Raw genomic sequence first — 25,464 nt, 5'->3', positions numbered from 1 at the left:
GATCCTATGTATTTGCAGGGCTTGTCCACAGGAGATGGCTTCTTTAACGTGGTTAGGGTGGAAGCTGGAGAAGTCGAGCATCCTGAGGTTGTCCGTGGGCTTGCGGTAGAGTTAAGTGCTGAGGTGTCCGTCTTTGATGGAGATTCATGTGTTCAAGAATGCAACCGATTTTGAGGAGTAGTCCATGGTGAGTTTGATGGTGGGATGGAACTTGTTGATGTTATTGTGTAGTCTTTTCAGTGATTCTTCGCCATGGATGCATAGGAAGAAAATGTCGTCGATGTATCTGGTGTATAGCATTGGTTGGAGGTCCTGTGCAGCGAAGAAGTCTTGCTCGAACTTGTGCATGAAGATGTTGGCGTATTGGGGTGCGAATTTGATCCCCATGGCTGTTCCGTGTGTTTGGGTAAAGAACTGGTTGTCGAAGGTGAAGACATTGTGGTCAAGGATAAAGCAGATGAGTTGTAGGATGGCGTCTGAAGATTGGCTGTTGTTGGTGTTGAGTACTGAGGCTGCTGCAGCGATGCCGTCATCGTGGGGGATACTGGTGTAGAGTGCTGAGACATCCATCGTGGCGAGGAGCTTTCCTGGTTCAACTTGTCTGTGGATGCTGAGTTCCTGTAAGAAGTCTGTTGTGTCACGACAGAAGCTGGAGGTTCCCTGTACGATGGGTTTCAGGGTGCCCTCGATGTATCCAGAGAGGTTCTCACACAGGGTTCCATTGCCTGATACGATAGGACATCCGGGTGTGTTGGCTTTGTGTATCTTTGGGAGGCAGTAGAAGTCTCCCACGTGGGGAGTACGTGGGATGAGAGTGCGTAGGATGCTTTGAAGGGTTGGATCAAAGGTCTTGATCAGTTTGTTGAGTTGGTGGGTGTGTTATTTGGTCGGATCTGCGGGTAACTGTATGTAGTGTTCCTGGTTGTCCCGTTCTCGTTATGCTTCTTTGCAATAGTCCGTTCTGTTCTGTATGACGATGGCTCCTCCTTTGTCTGCTGGTTTGATGACGATGTTGCGGTTGGTCTTGAGAGTGTGGATGGCATTGTGTTGTGCTCGGGTGACATTCTGGACCGTATTGTGAGTGCGGCTGATGAATCTGGCGTTGATACTTCTCCTGACAGCTTGAGCATACATGTCAAGCTTAGGGCACTGACCCTCCGGAGGGGCCCAATTTGATTCTTTCTTCTTCAGTTGCTGCACTGCGGATCCCTCTGTCTCCTGTTCCGGATCATTGGTTATCTCATTGGGTTCGCTGCTGACATCTTGGGATTTGTGGAAGATTTCCCGGAGCCTCATTTTCCTGATGAATTCCTCTGTGTCTGCCGCGAGACCGATGGGGACCATTTTGGTGGTGGGGCAGAAATTGAGCCCTCGGCTGAGAACTTCAATTTCATCTGGTTGAAGGGTGTGGTCGGAGAAGTTGGCGATGGACTTCCCTGTGGTTTCAACCGTGGTACCGGGGCAGGCTTCTTTGCTGCTGGTGGTGTAGAAGTGCATCAGCATATAGATATATCTATCCACACATATTAGTATAAAATAAGCACACATACTCTCTTATATTAAAATGGAGTCTGGAACTGTTTCAACAGGCCAAAATGGCTTCACACAGTATAACATAAGGGGAAACGGGCAGGCCCATATTAGGAAACGGTTTAAGGAAGAGGATGTGACTCCTTTGTAGCTTGCAGGCTAGACAGTTCCATAAACAAGATAAGCTTAACAGAACAAAAGCATGGTAAACCAAAGGACATGTACTGTAAACATTCGTATGAATGTCCAGAACCAAAGTGAGAGACAAACCGTCTCCATTGTATAAAATTAATTAACTTTATCTAAAGGTATTCCTGCATCATGACTTTTGATTATCTATGGGCTAACCTTATCTTAAGACACCGAGGCTCTGCTGCCCTTTAGTCATCTTCTTGTTGACCTTAAACATTTCTTACTCATCTCTTCCTTAATGTTATTTAGTTGTGTCTCAATACCATACCATGTGATAAAAGGTTTTGCTCTTTGTGTATAAAAAGAGGTGTTTTTGTCCATGCATTCGGAGAAGTCACGATAGCCATTGCCTACGTGAAGCTCCCCTTGCTAGCAAGTAGTTAAATAAAGTCTGCCTTTGACGATCACTTTGTTTCACAGAGTCTTATTGAACAGTCGAAACTTCGACAGTTTCTTGGAGGTCCCACCGAGATCGCTTGCTGCCTTTCGGTAAGTCACGGACGAGGACACCATACTTTGCTAACGACAAATCCTGAATGGCCATAAGTGAGGTTTTCTCACAGAAAAGGATTTCTCTTCAGATACATAGTTGGTGTAGTCTGTCACTTCCGACGGGAGCAATGCGATCTGTTAAGACTCATGTGTGTTTGGAACTTGAGTTAACTTATGTAACCTTTTGCTTCTTTTATCTTGACATTAAAAGGAGGAGGAGATTGCCGGTTCAGGTTTCAAAACTGTCAGACAAAGGGAGACAGCAGAAAGGTCGCGACCAGGTTGAGTTCCGCAATATATGTGAGTGTACTGTGAAGGGATTAGCCTGAAGGATAGACACAGAAAGAAAGAAATAAGGGTACCAGAGGGCCTGTGAAGAGACTAGCTCGAAGGATAGGCAGAGAGTGCACAGTGATGTAATCTGTGAAGGAACTACCTAGTAATTCCGAAGGATAGATAGGCAGTTAGAGTAAGGATAAGTATGGAATAAGGATTCAGAAATAAAACACAACTGTTTTGTAAAATAACGCTTATATGCATATGTAAAGTTTGTAAAGATTTAAAGGAAAACTGTTGGTGACTGAGTTGATCGACTAGGACAAGGAAGTTCCTGTCTCAAACGCACAGCCTTAGACCGGTTGTTAAGAGGGGAAATCCCCCACGCGAAGGTCAGGACCCTGAAGTGGGCAGAGAGGCATAAAGGCACTTAGGATCGTGATACTCAGTCATTAGTTGTCAAAAGCTTGTAAAATAAGGCCTCGATCTGTAGAGCGTACCACGCAGATCGAGAAAACTGTCGGATTGTAATTTAGCTTTTGTAGAAAGCCTGCATAACTGTACCTACGTTATTTCATGTCTGAGTTCTTTTGTGTATCTGTTTGGACCTTCAAGTTATTCCTTAGTATTTTCTTGATTGTTATTATTGTATGTTATTGTTCATCGCTGTCAGCACTTTGGTCATCCTGTAGGGGTCGTAAGAGGGTTGAGGCTAAAACTTGTGACCCAGAACAAGTGCAGCTAGTGGAAATTGAGAACTAACTAGGATGGGAGCTGCACAAAGCAAGGTCCCCGAAAGGGGAACCCCAGCTTTCCATATTTTTCAAAATTGTGGCCGATCATCCACAAATGATTTACCTAAATGGTCTAATTGGACCAAGAATGACAAATACCCATTCCCTATAGACGGAACCTTTAATTTAGACAGAATAACATGTCTAGAGAATTGCCTCGTAACTAGAGACCCGCAGAGAAAAGGAAAAAAAAAGTAAATTGGGCAGCCTTCTCAGATTGGAAAAAGGAAGCAGAGAGGCGACGCGAACGAAGTATAGAAGTTAGTAAACATAATAAAAAGAGGGATGAGATTAATCAGGAACAGAATAAACAACAAAAAGTTAAACAAATCAAGGTTGGCAGGGTCCACAAAATTTATCCGGAAACAGAAATACCCAAGCCCAGGTTTACACTTGTCCACAGACTAATTGGACAACTAGCAATCCCTGGGGAAATCAAAGTGGCCCAAACGAAGAGTTTGGACAAAATCCAAATTGTTTTGCATGACGTTACTTAGAGCCCACCCCAGACATTGCCCAGGAACAACAGGCTGTGGTACAATTGCCTGCAGTATCATTAAATTCTAAGGAAGAGCCATTTATAAATTTAAATATGAATGGAACACAAGTTCCATTTTTTGGTAGACACTGGAGCAACTAATTCGGTCTTGACTAAACAATATGCAGTAGGAGCACCTTGTAGCAGAGTGTCAAGTGTGTAGGACTTTCAGGAACAACCCAGACTATGGTATGGCCCACTCCATTGGATGTACAGATGAAAGACTTTCATGAACAGCATGCATTCTTATTATCTGAAGACGTTCCCATCAACTTATTAGGAAGAGATTTGTTGTGTAAAATGAAAGCAGTGATATCATGTATGAAAAAAGGACTGAAGGTATATGTTCCAACTGACAGATGTGGGATGTACCCATTGCAGGTCCACAATTCTCCTATTTTGTATTGTTGGACTAATCATGATGACAACCTCAGTAAACAATTACTGATGGCTGTGGGAGCATTGCAGTATGCCACAAGATCAGTATCAGAATACCAGAAGCAGTTTAATTTGGGACATTGGCATGATAAATTGCACTGTATAGCCTATTATGACAAAACGGGAGAAGATCTAGAAGTGGCAATTAATTACAAGCCCTTTCTGCATCAGAAATATTCACTTAAAATCCGAAGAATTTTAATTGGGCAAGAAGGAATAGCGTCACCAATCTTGTTGACCCAAACAGCATGGGAATTATTCAGGGTAAAAGACTCTAAGCCACACTGTACACTAGCAGTGGCGTATGAATTCAAATCTTCTGATCTAGGACAGATGGTCCTACGCCTATCAAAAGCTGCAGTTCAACAGGAGTGGAGAATAAGTCAGGGTTGGTTCAAGACCTAAGAGCAGTTAACGAGTCTGTTCTCCCTGCCTACCCGGTGGTCCCAAACCCAGCCACCATTCTGACCAGTATACCTCCTAATTCAAGGTATTATACGGTCATTGATCTCTGCTCAGCCTTCTTCAGCATTCCTATTCACCAAGATTCCCAGTTCCTGTTTGCCTTCACGTTCAAAGGAACCCAATACACATGGACCAGGCTGCCACAAGGCTATACAGAAAGCTCAACTCTCTTTTCGCAGTGCCTCAAACATGATTTACAGAACATTGTCTTAACCGATGGGCTAACCCTCATACAGTAAGTAGACGACCTGCTAATTGCATCACCTACCCAAGAGGCATTGTGAATCAGTGACTCAGCTTATCACTAAGCCTCGTATAGACATTGTAGAAACTCCTCTGGACAATAGCGATTTTATATTTTATGTGGATGGATCAGCCCTCAGAGATGAAAAGGGCTCGCAAAAAAAGTGCATATGCCATTTCCGATGATCATTCAATTATCCAAGTATGCTGACCACCATCTTTCTTTTCAGCACAACAAGCAGAACTGTTTGCCGTTACAAGAGTATGTATTTTAGCAACAGGAAAATCAGTGAATATTTATACTGACTCTTGGTATGCATTTGGAGTCACTCATAATTATGGTCAAATTTGGAAACTTAGAGGATTCCTGACTTCATCGGGATCTACAGTTAAAAATGCTGAACAAATTGATAACCTTTTAAAGGCTCTCCAGTGTCCTAAAAAAAAATTGCTGTTATTAAATGCAAAGCAGATACAAGCAATCAAGACCAGGCTTCTTTGGGCAATGATAAGGTGGATCGAGCAGCTAAGGCTGCTGCTCTTTCTGATACAGGGTCACAAGTGTCTGCATATGTTCTTAGAAATCAAGATCCAGACAATCCCCCACCCACAACTGATGACGTTTTGGCCTATCAATTACAGGCCAGTCCGGACGAAGTGTTAGCTTGGGTGAATGATTCTTGTTTTAAAACACCTGAAGGAGTATGGGTCTACCATGATGGCTGCATGGTGGCTACCAAGTCAATACTCCCATGGATTGCCTGATGTGTCCACATGTTCACATGCAGGCAAAGGGGGGATGGCAGACTATATCACACAAACTTGGTATTCACCAGGCAGTGACAATTACAAAACAAATTAGTGAACAATGCATTACCTGCCAAACAATGAACCCAGGTAAAATGGAAAAGGTACAGGCTGCCTCCCACCCAAATCCAACAGGACCCTTTGTACATTTACAGATGGATTTAATTGAATTACCGGTATGTTTAGGATTTAAGTATGTATTAGTTATTGTAGATGTGTTTTCACGATGGATTGAAGCCTTTCCATGTAAAAAAATGATGCAGTTACTGTTGCAAAATGTTTGTTAAAAGAAATTGTACCACGATTTGGTATACCAGCACAACTTTCAAGTGACAATGGACTTCTACTGCAGCTATCATCCACAGTCAGCGGGACTGGTAGAAAAATATAATGGTATGCTGAAGAATAAACTTTCTAAATTTTGCAATGAAACTGGACTTAAATGGGTCGAACTATTACCCCTAGCATTGATGACAATGCGAGCAGCAACTAACAGGACAACCGGACTATCGCCACAAGAGATTGTTATGGGACGACCCCTAAGACTGCCATTTTCAGCGCCACTTACGGTTAAGCAAATGGACATCCATAAAATGGATGAGAACATGTTAAACTATTGTATTGCATTAACTAGATGTATTTCCAGCTTTCACCAGCAGGTAAAAGAGGCGCAAACGGAACCAGCGGAAGGAAGGTGCCATAACTTGGAACCAGGAGATAACGTATACGTAAAGGTCTTCAAAAGAAAGAACGGACTACAGCCACGCTTTGAAGGGCCATACCAAGTACTCCTGACAACAAACACAGCTGTTAAAATCAAGGAAACACCGACTTGGATACACGCATCCCATTGTAAGAAGGCACCAGACGGGGACATTTAAAAAAAAAAGGGACTTGAAACGATGAAATTATTGTTTACGCTGTATGAAATCATCGAGATGGTATGTGTAAGCTGTCAGAGAGATAACGAAGAACCCCGAAAGAAACGAGGACCGACAAAAGGGACTGAAAGAATTAATGTGGGCTATATTGTCCTAGGAAGGACAAAATGGGGGAATGTAGAAGTGCATCAGCATATAGATATATATATCCACACATATTAGTATAAAATAAGCACACATACTCTCTTATATTAAAATGGAGTCTGGAACTGTTTCAACAGGCTAAAATGGCTTCACACAGTATAACATAAGGGGAAACGGGCAGGCCCATATTAGGAAACGGTTTAAGGAAGAGGATGTGACTCCTTTGTAGCTTGCAGGCTAGACAGTTCCATAAACAAGATAAGCTTAACAGAACAAAAGCATGATAAACCAAAGGACATGTACTGTAAACATTCGTATGAATGTCCAGAACCAAAGTGAGAGACAAACCGTCTCCATTGTGTAAAATTAATTAACTTTATTTAAAGGTATTCCTGCATCATGACTTTTGATTTTCTATGGGCTAACCTTATCTTAAGACACCGAGGCTCTGCTGACCCTTTAGTCATCTTCTTGTTGACCTTAAACATTTCTTACTCATCTCTTCCTTAATGTTATTTAGTTGTGTCTCAATACCATACCATGTGATAAAAGGTTTTGCTCTTTGTGTATAAAAAGAGGTGTTTTTGTCCATGTATTCGGAGAAGTCACGATAGCCATTGCCTACGTGAAGCTCCCCTTGCTAGCAAGTAGTTAAATAAAGTCTGCCTTTGACGATCACTTTGTTTCACAGAGTCTTATTGAACAGTCGAAACTTCGACAGTGGTGATGCCGAGTTTCTCAAGCTTCCTGTTCTTGTTGTGCATGTAGGCAGTGTAGTTCCGTTGCCTCATCTGTTTGGCGGTGTCTCGTAGCTGGTCTGTTATGTCTTGAGCACAGGCTGAGAACATGGACTCTCTCTCCATTTCGAGGTTGCGGCGTCTGCTGTAGAGCTGGTGTACGAGATGGTTGAGGAGTGTGCGAGAGGTACGACAGCAGAGTCTCTTAGCGTAGTCTGTGTTGTAGGTCGACTTGAGTGGGTTCATGATCTATGGTCCACCCCAGTCCAACACCGGCATCTCCATACGATAGAAAGCGAAGAGTTGGAATAAACGGGTCATTTTCCAAGTGGCAGGCAATGACTAGTGGGGTACCGCAAGGATTGGTCCTAGGACCCCAGCTGTTCACAATATATATTAATGATCTGGACGAGGGAATTGGATGTAATATCTCGAAATTTGCACACGACACAAAGCTGGGTGGGAGAGTATGCTGTGAGGAGGATGTCGTGAAATTCCAGTATGATTTGGACAGGTTGGGTGATTGGGCAGAAACATGGCAAATGCACAATAATGTGGATAAATGTGAGGTTATCCACTTTGGTGGCATAAACAGGAAGGCAGACTTTTACTTGAATGGCAATAGATTGGGAGAAGGGGAAGTGCAAAGAGACCTGGGTGTTCTTGTGCACCAGTCGCTGAAGGTAAGCATGCAGGTGCAGCAGCCAGGTAAGAAGGCAAATGGTATGTTGGCCTTCGTAGCAAGAGGGTTCGAGTACAGGAACAAGGATGTCTTGCTGCAGTTGTACAGGGCCTAGGTGAGACCGCATCTTGAGTATTGTGTGCAGTTTTGGTCGCCTTATCTGAGGAAGGACTTTATTGCCATGGAGGGAGGGCAGCGAAGATTCACCAGGCTGATACCTGGGATGGCAGGAATGACGTATGAGGAGAGATTGTGTCGATATACTTACTGGAGTTTAGAAGATTGAGAGGGGTTCTCATCGAAACCTATAAAATTCTGTCAGGCCTGGATAGACTAGATGCAGGAAGGATGTTTCCGATGGTCGGGGAGTCCAGAACCAGGGGTCATAGTCTAAGGCTAAGGGGTAAGCCATTTAGGATTGAAATGAGGAGGAATTTCTTCATCAAGAGAGTGGTGAACCTGTGGAATTCTCTGCCACAGAGGGCGGTGGAGGCCAGTTCATTAAATATATTCAACAAGTTGTTGGATATATTTCTTAAGGCTAAAGGGATCAAGGCATATGGGGAGAAGGCAGGGACAGGGTACTGAATTTGGATGATCAGCCATGATCTCATTGAATGCCGGAGCAGGCTCGAGGGGCCGAATGGCCTACTCCTGCTCCTATCTTCTATGTTTCTATGTTTAAATCAAGCCGCATTCACCAACCATCCTAAATCACAGCAAGACCAATTCAAACATCACCCTATCTCACGTAAAGCCCCATTCACACATCATCCTAACTCACACCAAGACCCATTCACCCATCATCCGAACTCACACCAATCCCCATTCACCCATCATCCTAATCAGACCAAGCCCCATTCACCAATCATCCTAACTCACACAAAGACCCATTAACCCATCAACCTAACTCACAGCAAGACACATTCTAACTCACACAAATAAACATTCACCCATCATCATAACACACATGAAGACACATTCACCCATCATCCTAACATATACGAAGACGCATTCACCCATCAACCTAACTCACACCCAGCCACACTCACCCATCATCCTAACTCACACCAAGACTTAATCACCCATGATCCAAACTCACATAAAGAAACTTTCACGCCTAACCCTAACTCACACCAAGCCCATTCACATATCATCCTATCTCACACCAAGCCCCATTCACCAATCATCTTAACTCACAGAAAGATCCATTCACCCATCATCCTAACTCACATGAAGCCCCATTCACAATCATCATAACTCACACGAAGACTCTTTCATGCATCGTCCTAACTCACATGAAGACACATTCACCCATCATCCTAACTCACACCAAGACACATTCACCCATCTTGCTAATTCACACCAAGCCCCATTCACCAACTCATCCTAACTCACCAAGACCCATTCACCCATCATCCTAACTCACAGGAAGACACAATCATCCATCATCCTTTCCTACACTAAGATCCTTTCAGCCATTATCCTAACTCAAACCAAGACCCATTCACGCATCATCCTAATTCACTCCAAGCCCCATTCACCCATATTCCTAACTCGCACCAACCTCCATTCAATCATCATCCTAACTCACACCAAGCCCCATTCACCAATCACCTTAACTCACACCAAGGCCCATTCAACTATCAGCGTAACTTACACCATGCCACATCCATGCATCATCCTAACTTGCACTAAAACCCATTCATTCATCATCCTAGCTTGTAGCAAGCAACATTCACCCAACGTCATAACTCGCAGCTAGCCCCATTCACCCATCATCCTATCTCACACCAAGGCCATTCCTGCATCATCATAACTCACACCAAGCCCAATTCACCCATCATCCTAACTTTCACCATGCCGCATTCACCCAACGTCCTAACTCACACCAAGGCCCTTTCACCCATCATCCTAACTCACACCAAGACACATTAACGCATCATCCTTATTCACACCAAGCCCCATTCACCCATCAGCCAAACTCACATCATGTCCCATTCACACATCATTCTAATTCAAACCAAAACACATTCACTCATCACCCTAACTCACACCAAGACACATTCACCTATCTTCCTAATTCACACAAGAAAAATTCACACATCATCTTACCACACACACCAAGACCCATTCATCCCTCTTCCAAACTCACAACAACACCCATTCACCATAAATCCTAGATCAATCGAAAAACCAATCAACCATCATCCTAGCTTACACCAAGCCCCATTCACAGCTCATCCTACCCCACACCAAGCCCCATTCAAGCATCATACTAACTAACACCGAGCTCCATTCAACCACCTTTCTAACTCACACTAAGACCCATTCACCCATCTTCCTAATCCAGACCAAGCCTCATTCAAGCATCATACTTACTTACACCAAGCCCCATTCACACATCATCCTAACTCACACCAAGACCCATTCAACCAGCATCCTGATTCACACCAAGCCCCATCTACACATCATTCTAACTCACACAAAGCCCCATTTACCCATCATCCTAATCACACAAAGACACATTCACCTATCATCCAAACTCACACCAAGGCCCATTCACACATGATCCTAACTCACACGAAGAACCATTCACCCCCCATCGCAACTCACACCGAGACACTTTCACGCATCATCCGAAATCACTCCATGCCCAATGCACCCTTCACCCTTACTCACACCAAGCCCCATTCACCCATCATCCTAACTCACATCAAGCCCCATTCAAACATCACCCAAACTCAGACCAAGCCCCATTCACCCATCATCCTAACTTACACCAAGCCCCATTCACACATCATCCTAAATCGCAGCAAGGCCAATTCAATCATCATCCAAACTCATGACAAGCCCCATTCACCCATCATTCTAACTCACGCCAAGACCCATTCACCAATCAACCTAACCCACACAAATCCCCATTCACCCATCATCATAACTTACCCCAAGCCCCATTCACACATCATCCTAATCAGACCAAGCCCCATTCACCCGTCATCCTAACTCACACATACGCCCATTCACCCATCATCCTAACTCACACCAAGACACATTCACCCAACATCCTAACTCACACCAATCCCCATTCACACATCATCCTAACTCACACAAAGTCGCATTCACCCATCATCATAACTCAAACGAAGACACATTCATGCATCATCCTAACTCACACCCAGCCCAATTCACACATCATCCAGCTCACACAAAGACGCATTCACCCATCATCCTAACTCACACGAAGACACATTCACACATCATCATAACACATCCTAACACCTACGAAGATGCATTCACCCATCATCCTAACTCACAACTAGAGACACTCACCCATCCTCCTAGCTCACACCAAGACACAATCATCCATCATCCTAACCTACACCAAGACCCTTTCACCCATCATCCTAATATACAGCAAAACCCTTTCCCCCTTCATCCTAACTCACACCAAGACACAATCATCCATCATCATAGCCTACATTCACCCATCATCCTAACATATACGAAGACCAATTCACGAATCATCCTAAACCATTCCAAGCCCCATTCACCCATCTTCCTAACTTGCACCAACCCCCATTCAATCATCATCCTAAACCACACCAAGCCCCATTCACCAATCATCTTTACTAACAACAAGGCCCATTCAACTCTCAGCCTAACTAACACCATGCCATATTCACACATCATCCTGACTCGCACGAAAACACATTCATTCATCATCCTAGCTCGTAGCAAGCCACATTCAACCATCATCATAACTCGCAGCTAACCCCATTTACACATCATCCTATCTCACACCAAGCCCCATTCACTCATTTTCGCAACTCACACCAAGGCCATTCCCGCATCATCACAACTCCCAACAAGCCCAATTCACCCATCATCCTAACTCAAACCAAGACACATTCGCCCATCATCCTAACTCACACCAAGACATATTCCCCCATCATCCTAACTCACACCAGGAAAATTCACACATCATCATACCACACACACTAAGACCCATTCATCCATCATCCTATCTCACAACTAGGTCCATTCAACAATCATACTAACTCACACCAAACCCATTCACCCATCACCCTAACTCACACCAAGCCCCATTCACACAAAATCCTAAATCACTCCAAGCCCCATTCACCCATTATCCTAACGTATACCAAGCCCAATTCACCCATCATCCTAATTCACACAAAGCCCCATTCCCCCATCATCCTAACGTACACCAAGCCCCGTTCACACATTATCCTAATTCACACCAAGCCCCATTCACACATCATGCTAACTCACACCAATCCCCATTCACCCCTCATCCTAGCTTACACCAAGCCCCATTCACCCATCATCCTAAATCATACAAAGACACATTCCCCCATCATCGTAACTCACACCAAGCCATATTCACATATCATCCTAACTCACACAAGGAAAATTCACCCATCATCCTAAATCACACCCAACCCCATTCACATACCATTTTAGCTCACACCAAAACCCAATCACCCATCAACATAACTCAAACCAAGTCCCATACTCCCATCATCCTAACTCACAACAAGACACATTGGCCTCGAAATTCAGTCGCGTTTGCGCCCACTTATTGGCTATAGAGTGGTTGACGCCGGAAGTTTTTAGCGCCCGAAATTCAGTTGGTCCCTAACATCGGCGTTAGCCGGTAGCGCTGCACCGGCACCGATGACGTCATTGGTGTGCGCAGCGCCCCTGTTCCAATGCGATTCCATGCCGACCGCCAAATTCAGTTGCGGCCGCCTCGCCCGTGGCAGCCGCAAACAGCGTTTGAAAAACGGGGCCTTGCAGCTCCGAAAGGCCTGTGCATAAAGGTGGAGGGGCGGCCGGCCGCTTTCCCGGCGGCCGCCTGGCCGCATCTCCCTCCCCGGACTCCTGCACCACCCCCCCGCGGCATTGGTGTCTGACTCCCGCGAGCCCGGCACTTCTCCGTGGTGCCGGGCTCATTTGCCGGGGGAATCCAGCGGCGATCTCACGGCTGCAGGCAGCTCCTCCTTAAGAGAAGGAGGAGGCCTGCAGTACCCCAGCCTGCCGCAGCGCATCGGGTGCTGCAGCGGCAGCTGGATGCCTGAAACTGACTGTCATCACCCCAAGCGAGGCGGCCAAACCCTGCAATAGCGCCCGCCTCCGTCTTGGGCCGTCGCAACTGAATTTCAGGCGGGCGCTACGGGAATCCGGGCGAGCGCAAAATTTCGGGCGCTAAAGACCTGGCGCGGCGATACCGAATTTCTAGGCCATTAAACCATCATCCTAAGTCACACCAAGAACTAATCGCCCATCATCATAACTCACAACGTGACCCAAATACCCATCATCCTAACACACACAAAGACATATTCACCCATCATCCTGACTCACACCAAGTCCCATTCACCAATTATCAGAACTCACACTAAGACCGAATCACCCATCATCCTAACTCACACCAAGACACTTTCATCCTTCATCCTAACGCACACTAAAAGCCATTCATCCATCATCCTAACTCACAGCAAGCCCCATTCACCAATCATCCTAACTAACAGCAATCCCGATTCACCCATCATCCAACACTCCAAGCCCCATTCACCCATCAGCCTACCACACACCAAGACCCATTCACAATTCACCCTAACTCACACCAAGACCCATTCACCCACCATCCTAAATCACACCAAGCCCCTTTCAGGCATCATCCTAAGTTACACCAAGGCACATTCACACATCATCCTAACTCACACCAAGACACATTCACACATCATCCTAACTCACACCAAGTCCAATTCACCCATCATCCTAACTCACACACTGCAGGAGTTCATCAGGGCAGTGTCCTTGGCCCAATCATCTTCAGCTGTCTCATCAATGACCTTCCCTCCATCATAAGGTCAGAAGTGGGGATGTTCGCTGATGATTGCACTGTTCAGCACCATTCGAGACTCGTCAGATACTGACGCAGTCTGTGTCCATATGCAACAAGACCTGGACATCATTCAGACTTGGGCTGACAAGTAGCAAGTAACATTCGCACCACACAAGTGCCAGGCAATGACCATCTCCAACAAGCGAGACTCTAACCACCTCCCCTTGACAATCAATGGCATTACCATCGCTGAATCCCCAACTATCAACATCCTGGGGGGTTACCATTGATCAGAAACTGAACTGGACCAGCCATATAAATACTGTGGCTACAAGAGCAGGCCAGAGGCTGGGAATTCTGCGGTGGGTTTCTCACCTCCTGACTCCCCTAAACCTTTCCACCATCTACAAGGGACAAGTCAGGAGTGTGATGGAATACTCTCCACTTGCCTGGATGAGTGCAGCTCCAACAACACTCAAGAAGCTCGACACCATTCAGGATAAAGCAGCCTGCTTGATTGGCACTCCATCCACCACCTTCTACATTCACTCCCTCCACCACCGGCGCACTGTGGCTGCAGTGTGTACCATCGACAAGATGCACTGCAGCAACTCGCCAAAGCTCCTTCAACAGCACCTTCCAAACCCGCGACCTCTACCACTTAGAAGGACAAGGGCAGCAGACGCATGGGAACATCACCACCTACAATTTCCCCTCCAAGCCACACACCATCCTGACTTGGACCTGTATCGCCGTTCCTTCACTGTCGCTGGGCCAAAATCCTGGAACTCCCTTCCTAACAGCCTTTTGGGTGTACCTACATCATATGGACTGCAGCGGTTCATGAAGGCAGCTCACCACCATCTTCTCAAGATGGGCACTAAATGCAGGCGTAGCCAGCGACGCCCACAACCCATCAATGAATTTTAAAAAACACCAAGAAACATTCACACATCTTCCTAACTCACACCAAGACCCTTTCACTCATCATCCTAAATCACATCAAGACACATTCACGCATCATCCAACTCCGACCAAGGCCCATTCACCCATCATCTTAACACACACCGAGCCCCATTCACCCATCTTGGTAACTCACAACAACACCCATTCACCCATCATCCTAAGTCACACAAAGACCCATTCACTCATCATCCCAACTCACACCAAGCCACAAACACCCTTCATCCTAACTCATAGCAAGGCCATTCACGCATCATCCTAAACCAGTCCAAGCCCCAATCACCCATCTTCCAAACATGCACCAACACCCATTCAATCATCATCCTAACTCACACCTAGCCCCATTCACCAATCATCTTAACTCACAACAAGGCCCATTCAACTCTCAGCCTAACTTACACCTTGCAATATTCACACATCATCCTGACTCGCACTAAAACACGTTAATTCATCATCCTAGCTCGTAGCAAGCCACATTCACCCATCATCATAACTCGCAGCTAGCCCCATTTACATATGATCCTAGCTCACACCAAGCCCCATTCACCCATCTTCGTAGCTCACACCAAGGCCATTCCCGCATCTTCATAACTCCCACCAAGTCCAATTCTCCCATCATCCTGACACACACGAATCCCCATTCACCCATCCTTGTAACTCACACCAGGCACAATTCACCCATCATCCTAACTCACATTTTGTCCCATTCACCCATCATCCTAACTCACATCATGTCCCATTCATCCATCATCCTAACTCAAACCAAGACACATTCACCCATCATGCTAGCTCACACCAAGACACATTCCCCCATCAACCTTAATCACACAAGACAAATTCACACATCATCTTATCACACACACCAAGACACATTCATCCATCATCCTAACACACAACAAACCCATTCAACCATCATACTAACTCACACCAAACCCATTCACTCAAAATCCTAGCCCAAACAAAGAACCATTCAAAAATCATCCTAAAACACTCCAAGCCCCATTCACCCATCATCCTAACGTACACCAAGCCCCATTCACCAATCATCCTAACTCACACAAAGCCCCATTCCCCCATCATTCTAACGTACACCAAGCCCCATTCACACATCAGCCCAATTCACACCAAGCCCCATTCACACATCATCCAAACTCACAAAAAGACCCATTCTCCCATCATCCTAACTCACACCTAGCCCCATTCACATATCATTCTAACTCACATCAAGCCCCATTCACCCATCATCCTAACTCACTCCAAGCACCATTCACCACCTTCCTAACTCGCACCAAGCCCCATTCAATCATCATCCTAACTCACACCAAGCCCCATTCACCAATCATCTTAACTCACAACAAGGCGCATTCAACTCTCATCCTAACTTACACGATGCCACATTCACGCGTCATCCTAACTCGCAATAAAACACATTCATTCATCATCCTAGCTCGTAGCAAGCCACATTCACCCATCATCATAGCTCGCAGTTATCCCCATTCACCCATCATCCTATCTCACACCAAGCCCCATTCACCCATCTTCGTAGCTCACACCAATGCCATTCCCGCATCATCATAACTCCCACCAAGCCCAATTCTCCCATCATCCTAACACACACGAAGCCCCATTCACCCATCCTCGTAACTCACACCAGGCCCAGTTCACCCATCATCCTAACTCACATTTTGTCCCATTCAGCCATCAGCCTAACTCTCACCATGCCCCATTCACCCAACATCCTAACTCACAAGCCCCTTTCACCCATCATCCTAACTCATATCATGTCCCATTCACCGATCATCCTAACTCAAACCAAGACACACTCACCCATCATGCTAACTCACACCAAGACACATTCCCCCATCAACCTAACTCACACAAGACAAATTCACACTTCATCTTACCACACACACCAAGACCCATTCATCCATCACCCTAACTCACAACAAGACCCATTCAACCATCATACTAACTTACACCAAACCGCTTCACCCGTCATCCTAACTCACACCAAGCTCCATTCACCCGAAATCCTAACCCAAACCAAGAACTGTTCACCCATCATTCTAAAACACACCAAGCCCCATTCACCCATCACCCTAACGTACACCAAGCCCCATTCACCCATCATACTAAATCACACAAAGACCCATTCCCCCATCATCCTAACGTACACCAACCCCATTCACACATCCTCCTAATTCACACCAAGCCCCATTCACATATCATCCTAACTCACACCAAATCACATTCACTCTTCATCCTAACTTACACCAAGCCCCAATTCACCCATTATCCTAACTCACACAATGACCAATTCCCCCATCATCCTAACTCACGCCAAGCCCCATTCACATATCAATCTAACTCACATCAAGCCCCATTCACCCATCATCCTAACTCACTCCAAGCCTCATTCACCCATCTTCCTAATTCGCACCAAGCCCCATTCAATCATCATCCGAACTCACACCAAGCCCCATTCACCAATCATAATAACTCACACCAAGCCCCATTCACGCATCACCCTAAATCACACCAAGCCCCATTCACCAATCATCTTAACTCACAACAAGGCGCATTCAACTCTCATCCTAACTTACACGATGCCACATTCACGCGTCATCCTAACTCGCAATAAAACACATTCATTCATCATCCTAGCTCGTAGCAAGCCACATTCACCCATCATCATAACTCGCAGCTAGCCCCATTTACATATGATCCTAGCTCACACCAAGCCCCATTCACCCATCTTCGTAGCTCACACCAAGGCCATTCCCGCATCTTCATAACTCCCACCAAGTCCAATTCTCCCATTATCCTAACACACACGAATCCCCATTCACCCATCCTTGTAACTCACACCAGGCACAATTCACCCATCATCCTAACTCACATTTTGTCCCATTCACCCATCATCCTAACTCACATCATGTCACATTCATCCATCATCCTAACTCAAACCAAGCCCCATTCACCCATCATCCTAATTCACTCCAAGCCTCATTCACCCATCTTCCTAACTCGCACCAAGCCCCATTCAATCATCATCCGAACTCACACCAAGCCCCATTCACCAATCATAATAACTCACACCAAGCCCCATTCACACATCACCCTAAATCACTCCAAGCCCCATTCACCCATCATTCTAACTCCCACCAAGCCCCATTAACCCATCATCCGAACTCGCACCAAGAACATTCACCCATCAGTCTAACACACACCAAGACCTATACAAACATCATCCTAACTCAGACCAAGACCCATTCACCCATCATTCTAATTACACCATGCCCCATTCACCCATCAGCGTAACGCACACTAAAAGCATTCATCCATGATCCTAGCTCACAGCAAGCCCCATTCATAAATCATCCTAACTCATAGCAAACCCCATTCACCCATCTCCGTATCTCCCAAAAGGCCATTCCCCCATCAACCTAACTCACACCAAGAGACAATCACCCATCATTATAACGCACACAAAGCCAATTTCTCCCATCATCCTAAGTCACACAAAGCCCCATTCACCCATCATCCTAATTTACACCAATACCCATTCACCCACCTTCCTAAATCACACAAAGCCCCATTCATCCATCATCCTAAGTTACACCAAGCCCCATTCACACATCATGCTAACTCACACCAATACCCATTCACCCGTCATCCTAACTCACATCAAGACCCATTCACCCACCTTCCTAAATCACACCAAGCCCCTTTCAGCCATCATCCTAAGTTACACCTAGCCCCATTCACACATCATCGTAACTCACATCAAGCCCCATTCACCCATCATCTAAGTCACACCAAGACCCATTCACCCATCATCCTATCTCACACAAAGACCCATTCACCCTTCATCCTAACTCACACGAAGACTCATTCACCCATCCTCCTAACTCACACCAAGAAACATTCACACATTGTCCTAACTCACATCAAGGCCCATTCACCAATTATCCTAACTCATACCAAAACCCAATCACCCATCATCCTAACGCACACAAAGAGCCATTCTTCCATCATCCTAACTCACAGCAAGCCCCATTCGCAAATCATCTGAAATAACAGCAAGCCCCATTCACCACTCATCCGAACTAACAGCAAGCCCCATTGACCAATCATTCGAACTAACAGCAAGCCCCATTTACACATCATCCAAACTCACACCAAGCCAAATTCACTCATCACCCTAACTCAAACCAAAACCCATCCACGCATTCTCCTAAATCACTCCAAGCCTCATTCACCCATCTTCCTAACTCGCACCAACTGCCATTCAATCATCATCCTAACTCACACCAAGCCCCATTCACCAATCATCCGAAATAACAGCAAGCCCCATTCACCCATCATCCAAACTCACACCAAGCCCAATTCATCCATCATCCTAACTCACACCAAGCCCCACTCACCAACCAACTTACCTCACAACAAGGCACATTCAACTTTCAGCCTAACTTACACCATGCCTTTCACCCATCATCCTAACTCAAACCAAGACCCACTTACGCATCATTCTAACTCACACCAAGACCCTTTCACCCACCTTCCTAAATCACACCAAGACCAATTCACCCATTTTCCTACACACACGAAACCCCATTCACACATGCTCATAATTCACACCAGGCCCCATTCACCCAACATTTTAACTCACACCAAGCCCCTTTCACCCATCCTCCTAATTCACATCATGTCACATTCACCCATCATCCTAACTCACACAAAGACACATTCCCCCATCATCATAACTCACACAAAGACACATTCCCCCATCATTATAACTCACACAAAGACACATTCCCCCATCATCATAACTCACACAAGATAAATTCATACATCATCTTACCACACACACCAAAACCCATTCATCCATCATCCTAACTCACAACAAGACCCATTCAAGCATCATACTAACTCACACCAAACCCCATTCACTCAAAATCCTAGCACAAACCAAGATTCATTCACCCATCATCCTAAATCACTCAAAGCCCCGTTCACCCATCATCCTAACGTACACCAAGCCCCATTCACCCATCATCTTAACTCACACAAAGCCCCATTCCCCCATCATCCTAACGTACACCAAGCCGCATTCCCCCATCAACCTAACTCACACAAGACAAATTCACACTTCATCTTACCACACACACCAAGACCCATTCATCCATCACCCTAACTCACAACAAGACCCATTCAACCATCATACTAACTTACACCAAACCGCTTCACCCGTCATCCTAACTCACACCAAGCTCCATTCACCCGAAATCCTAACCCAAACCAAGAACTGTTCACCCATCATTCTAAAACACACCAAGCCCCATTCACCCATCACCCTAACGTACACCAAGCCCCATTCACCCATCATACTAAATCACACAAAGACCCATTCCCCCATCATCCTAACGTACACCAACCCCATTCACACATCCTCCTAATTCACACCAAGCCCCATTCACATATCATCCTAACTCACACCAAATCACATTCACTCTTCATCCTAACTTACACCAAGCCCCAATTCACCCATTATCCTAACTCACACAATGACCAATTCCCCCATCATCCTAACTCACGCCAAGCCCCATTCACATATCAATCTAACTCACATCAAGCCCCATTCACCCATCATCCTAACTCACTCCAAGCCTCATTCACCCATCTTCCTAATTCGCACCAAGCCCCATTCAATCATCATCCGAACTCACACCAAGCCCCATTCACCAATCATAATAACTCACACCAAGCCCCATTCACGCATCACCCTAAATCACACCAAGCCCCATTCACCAATCATCTTAACTCACAACAAGGCGCATTCAACTCTCATCCTAACTTACACGATGCCACATTCACGCGTCATCCTAACTCGCAATAAAACACATTCATTCATCATCCTAGCTCGTAGCAAGCCACATTCACCCATCATCATAACTCGCAGCTAGCCCCATTTACATATGATCCTAGCTCACACCAAGCCCCATTCACCCATCTTCGTAGCTCACACCAAGGCCATTCCCGCATCTTCATAACTCCCACCAAGTCCAATTCTCCCATTATCCTAACACACACGAATCCCCATTCACCCATCCTTGTAACTCACACCAGGCACAATTCACCCATCATCCTAACTCACATTTTGTCCCATTCACCCATCATCCTAACTCACATCATGTCACATTCATCCATCATCCTAACTCAAACCAAGCCCCATTCACCCATCATCCTAATTCACTCCAAGCCTCATTCACCCATCTTCCTAACTCGCACCAAGCCCCATTCAATCATCATCCGAACTCACACCAAGCCCCATTCACCAATCATAATAACTCACACCAAGCCCCATTCACACATCACCCTAAATCACTCCAAGCCCCATTCACCCATCATTCTAACTCCCACCAAGCCCCATTAACCCATCATCCGAACTCGCACCAAGAACATTCACCCATCAGTCTAACACACACCAAGACCTATACAAACATCATCCTAACTCAGACCAAGACCCATTCACCCATCATTCTAATTACACCATGCCCCATTCACCCATCAGCGTAACGCACACTAAAAGCATTCATCCATGATCCTAGCTCACAGCAAGCCCCATTCATAAATCATCCTAACTCATAGCAAACCCCATTCACCCATCTCCGTATCTCCCAAAAGGCCATTCCCCCATCAACCTAACTCACACCAAGAGACAATCACCCATCATTATAACGCACACAAAGCCAATTTCTCCCATCATCCTAAGTCACACAAAGCCCCATTCACCCATCATCCTAATTTACACCAATACCCATTCACCCACCTTCCTAAATCACACAAAGCCCCATTCATCCATCATCCTACGTTACACCAAGCCCCATTCACACATCATGCTAACTCACACCAATACCCATTCACCCGTCATCCTAACTCACATCAAGACCCATTCACCCACCTTCCTAAATCACACCAAGCCCCTTTCAGCCATCATCCTAAGTTACACCTAGCCCCATTCACACATCATCGTAACTCACATCAAGCCCCATTCACCCATCATCTAAGTCACACCAAGACCCATTCACCCATCATCCTATCTCACACAAAGACCCATTCACCCTTCATCCTAACTCACACGAAGACTCATTCACCCATCCTCCTAACTCACACCAAGAAACATTCACACATTGTCCTAACTCACATCAAGGCCCATTCACCAATTATCCTAACTCATACCAAAACCCAATCACCCATCATCCTAACGCACACAAAGAGCCATTCTTCCATCATCCTAACTCACAGCAAGCCCCATTCGCAAATCATCTGAAATAACAGCAAGCCCCATTCACCACTCATCCGAACTAACAGCAAGCCCCATTGACCAATCATTCGAACTAACAGCAAGCCCCATTTACACATCATCCAAACTCACACCAAGCCAAATTCACTCATCACCCTAACTCAAACCAAAACCCATCCACGCATTCTCCTAAATCACTCCAAGCCTCATTCACCCATCTTCCTAACTCGCACCAACTGCCATTCAATCATCATCCTAACTCACACCAAGCCCCATTCACCAATCATCCGAAATAACAGCAAGCCCCATTCACCCATCATCCAAACTCACACCAAGCCCAATTCATCCATCATCCTAACTCACACCAAGCCCCACTCACCAACCAACTTACCTCACAACAAGGCACATTCAACTTTCAGCCTAACTTACACCATGCCTTTCACCCATCATCCTAACTCAAACCAAGACCCACTTACGCATCATTCTAACTCACACCAAGACCCTTTCACCCACCTTCCTAAATCACACCAAGACCAATTCACCCATTTTCCTACACACACGAAACCCCATTCACACATGCTCATAATTCACACCAGGCCCCATTCACCCAACATTTTAACTCACACCAAGCCCCTTTCACCCATCCTCCTAATTCACATCATGTCACATTCACCCATCATCCTAACTCACACAAAGACACATTCCCCCATCATCATAACTCACACAAAGACACATTCCCCCATCATTATAACTCACACAAAGACACATTCCCCCATCATCATAACTCACACAAGATAAATTCATACATCATCTTACCACACACACCAAAACCCATTCATCCATCATCCTAACTCACAACAAGACCCATTCAAGCATCATACTAACTCACACCAAACCCCATTCACTCAAAATCCTAGCACAAACCAAGATTCATTCACCCATCATCCTAAATCACTCAAAGCCCCGTTCACCCATCATCCTAACGTACACCAAGCCCCATTCACCCATCATCTTAACTCACACAAAGCCCCATTCCCCCATCATCCTAACGTACACCAAGCCGCATTCACCCATCATCCTAACTCACACAACGACCCATTCCCCCATCATCCTAAATCACAGCAGGACCCATTCTCACATCATTCTAATTCACACCAAGCCCCATTCACCTATAATCCAAACTCACACCAAGAAACATTCACCCATCATCCTAACTCACACCAAGCCCCATTCACACACCATTCTAACTCACACCAAGCCCCATTCACCCATCCTCCTAACTCACACCAAGCCCCATTCACACATCATTCTAACTCACACCAAGCCCCATTCACCCATCCTCCTAACTCACACCAAGCCCCATTCACACATCATCCTAACTCAGACCAAGGCCCATTCACCCACCATCCTAACACACACCGAGCTCAGTTCACACATCATCGTAACTCACAACAACACCCATTCAATCATCATGCTAAATCACATCAAGACCCATTCAATCATCATTCTAAATCACACCAAGGCTCATTCACCCATCATCCTAACACACACCGACCCCCATTCACCCATCATCCAAACTCAAATGAACACCCATTCCTCCACCATCCTGAGTCAGAGCAAGACCCATTCACCCACCACCCGAACTTACAATAAGCACCATTCACCCATCATCCTCACTCACACCAAGCCCGATTCACACATTATCTTAACACACACAACAAGACCCATTCATCCATCATCCTAACTCACACCAAGACCCATTCATCCATCATCCTAAAGCACGCCAAACCCCATTCTCCCATAATCCTAACTCACACCAAACCCCATCAACCTAAATTACACCAAGCTCCATTGAAACATCATCCTAACTCACACCAAGACCTATTGACCCATCATCCTAACTCACACCAAGACACATTGACACATCATCCTAAATCACTCCAAGCCCTATTCACCCATCATCCTAACTCACTCCATGCCCCATTCACCAATCAGCATAACTCACACCAAGACCCATTCACGATAATCCTAACTCATTCCAGGAACATTCACCCATTATCCTAACTCAGACCAAGCCCCATTGACACAGCATCGTAACTCACAGCAAGCCCCTTTCACCCATCATCCTAACTGGCACCAAGCCCCAATCACTCATCTTCCTAAACCACACCAAGACCTGTTCGACCATCATCCTAACTCACACAAAGCCCCATTCACATATCATCGTTACTCACAACAAAATTAATTCGCCCATCATCCTAAATCACACCAAGACCCATTCATCCATCACATTAACTCACACCAAGCCCCATTCCCTCATCATCCTAACTCACACCTAGACCTGTTCAACCATCATCATAACTCACACCAAGCCCCATTCAAACATCATCCTAACTCAGAACAAAACCAGTTCGCCCATCATCCTAAATCACACCAAGCCCCATTCACCAATCATCCTAACTCACACCAAGATCCATGCGCCCACCATCCTAACTCACACCATGCTCCATTCAGCCATCATCCTAACGCACACAAAGAGCCATTCCTCCGTCATCCTAACTCACAGCAAGCCCCATACACCCATCATCCAACTCACACCAAGCCCCCTTCATCCATCTTCGTAAATCACACCAAGGCCATTCCCGCATCATCTTTCCTCACACCAAGCCCCATTCCCCCATCTTACTTATTCCCACCAAGCCCCATTCACCCATCATCCAAACTCACACCAAGCCCCATTCACCCATCATCTTAACTCACACCAAGGCACATGCACCCATCATCCTTACTTCCACCACGCCCCATTCACCCATCATCCTAACTCACACCAAGACACATTCATCCATCATCCTGACTCACATCAAGACACATTCACCCATCACCCTAACTCAGACTAAGACCCATTCACGCATCTTCCTAACTCGCACCAAGCCCCATTCAATCATCATCCTAACTCACACCAACCACTTTCACCAATCATCATAAATCACACCAATCCCCATTCACCCATCATTCCAAATCACACCAAGCCCCATTCACCTATCATCCTAACTTACATCATGCCCCATTCACACATCATCGTAACGCACACTAAGAGCCAT

At 45.7% G+C, this 25,464-nt stretch overlaps 1 pseudogene; it reads right to left on the bottom strand.

Moving 5' to 3' along the window:
* Nucleotides 1-236: 236 nt before the first annotated feature.
* Nucleotides 237-25,464, bottom strand: part of LOC147119860 (uncharacterized) — a 62,299-nt pseudogene continuing 37,071 nt past the window's right edge.

This window comes from Somniosus microcephalus, chromosome 4 (assembly GCF_052327205.1).
Source record: "Somniosus microcephalus isolate GS21.2 chromosome 4, FLI_Smic_1.0, whole genome shotgun sequence".
Classification (NCBI taxonomy): domain Eukaryota; kingdom Metazoa; phylum Chordata; class Chondrichthyes; order Squaliformes; family Somniosidae; genus Somniosus; species Somniosus microcephalus.
The sequence above is the reverse complement of the archived record's forward strand: the minus strand, read 5'-3'. Positions and strand labels throughout refer to the sequence as shown.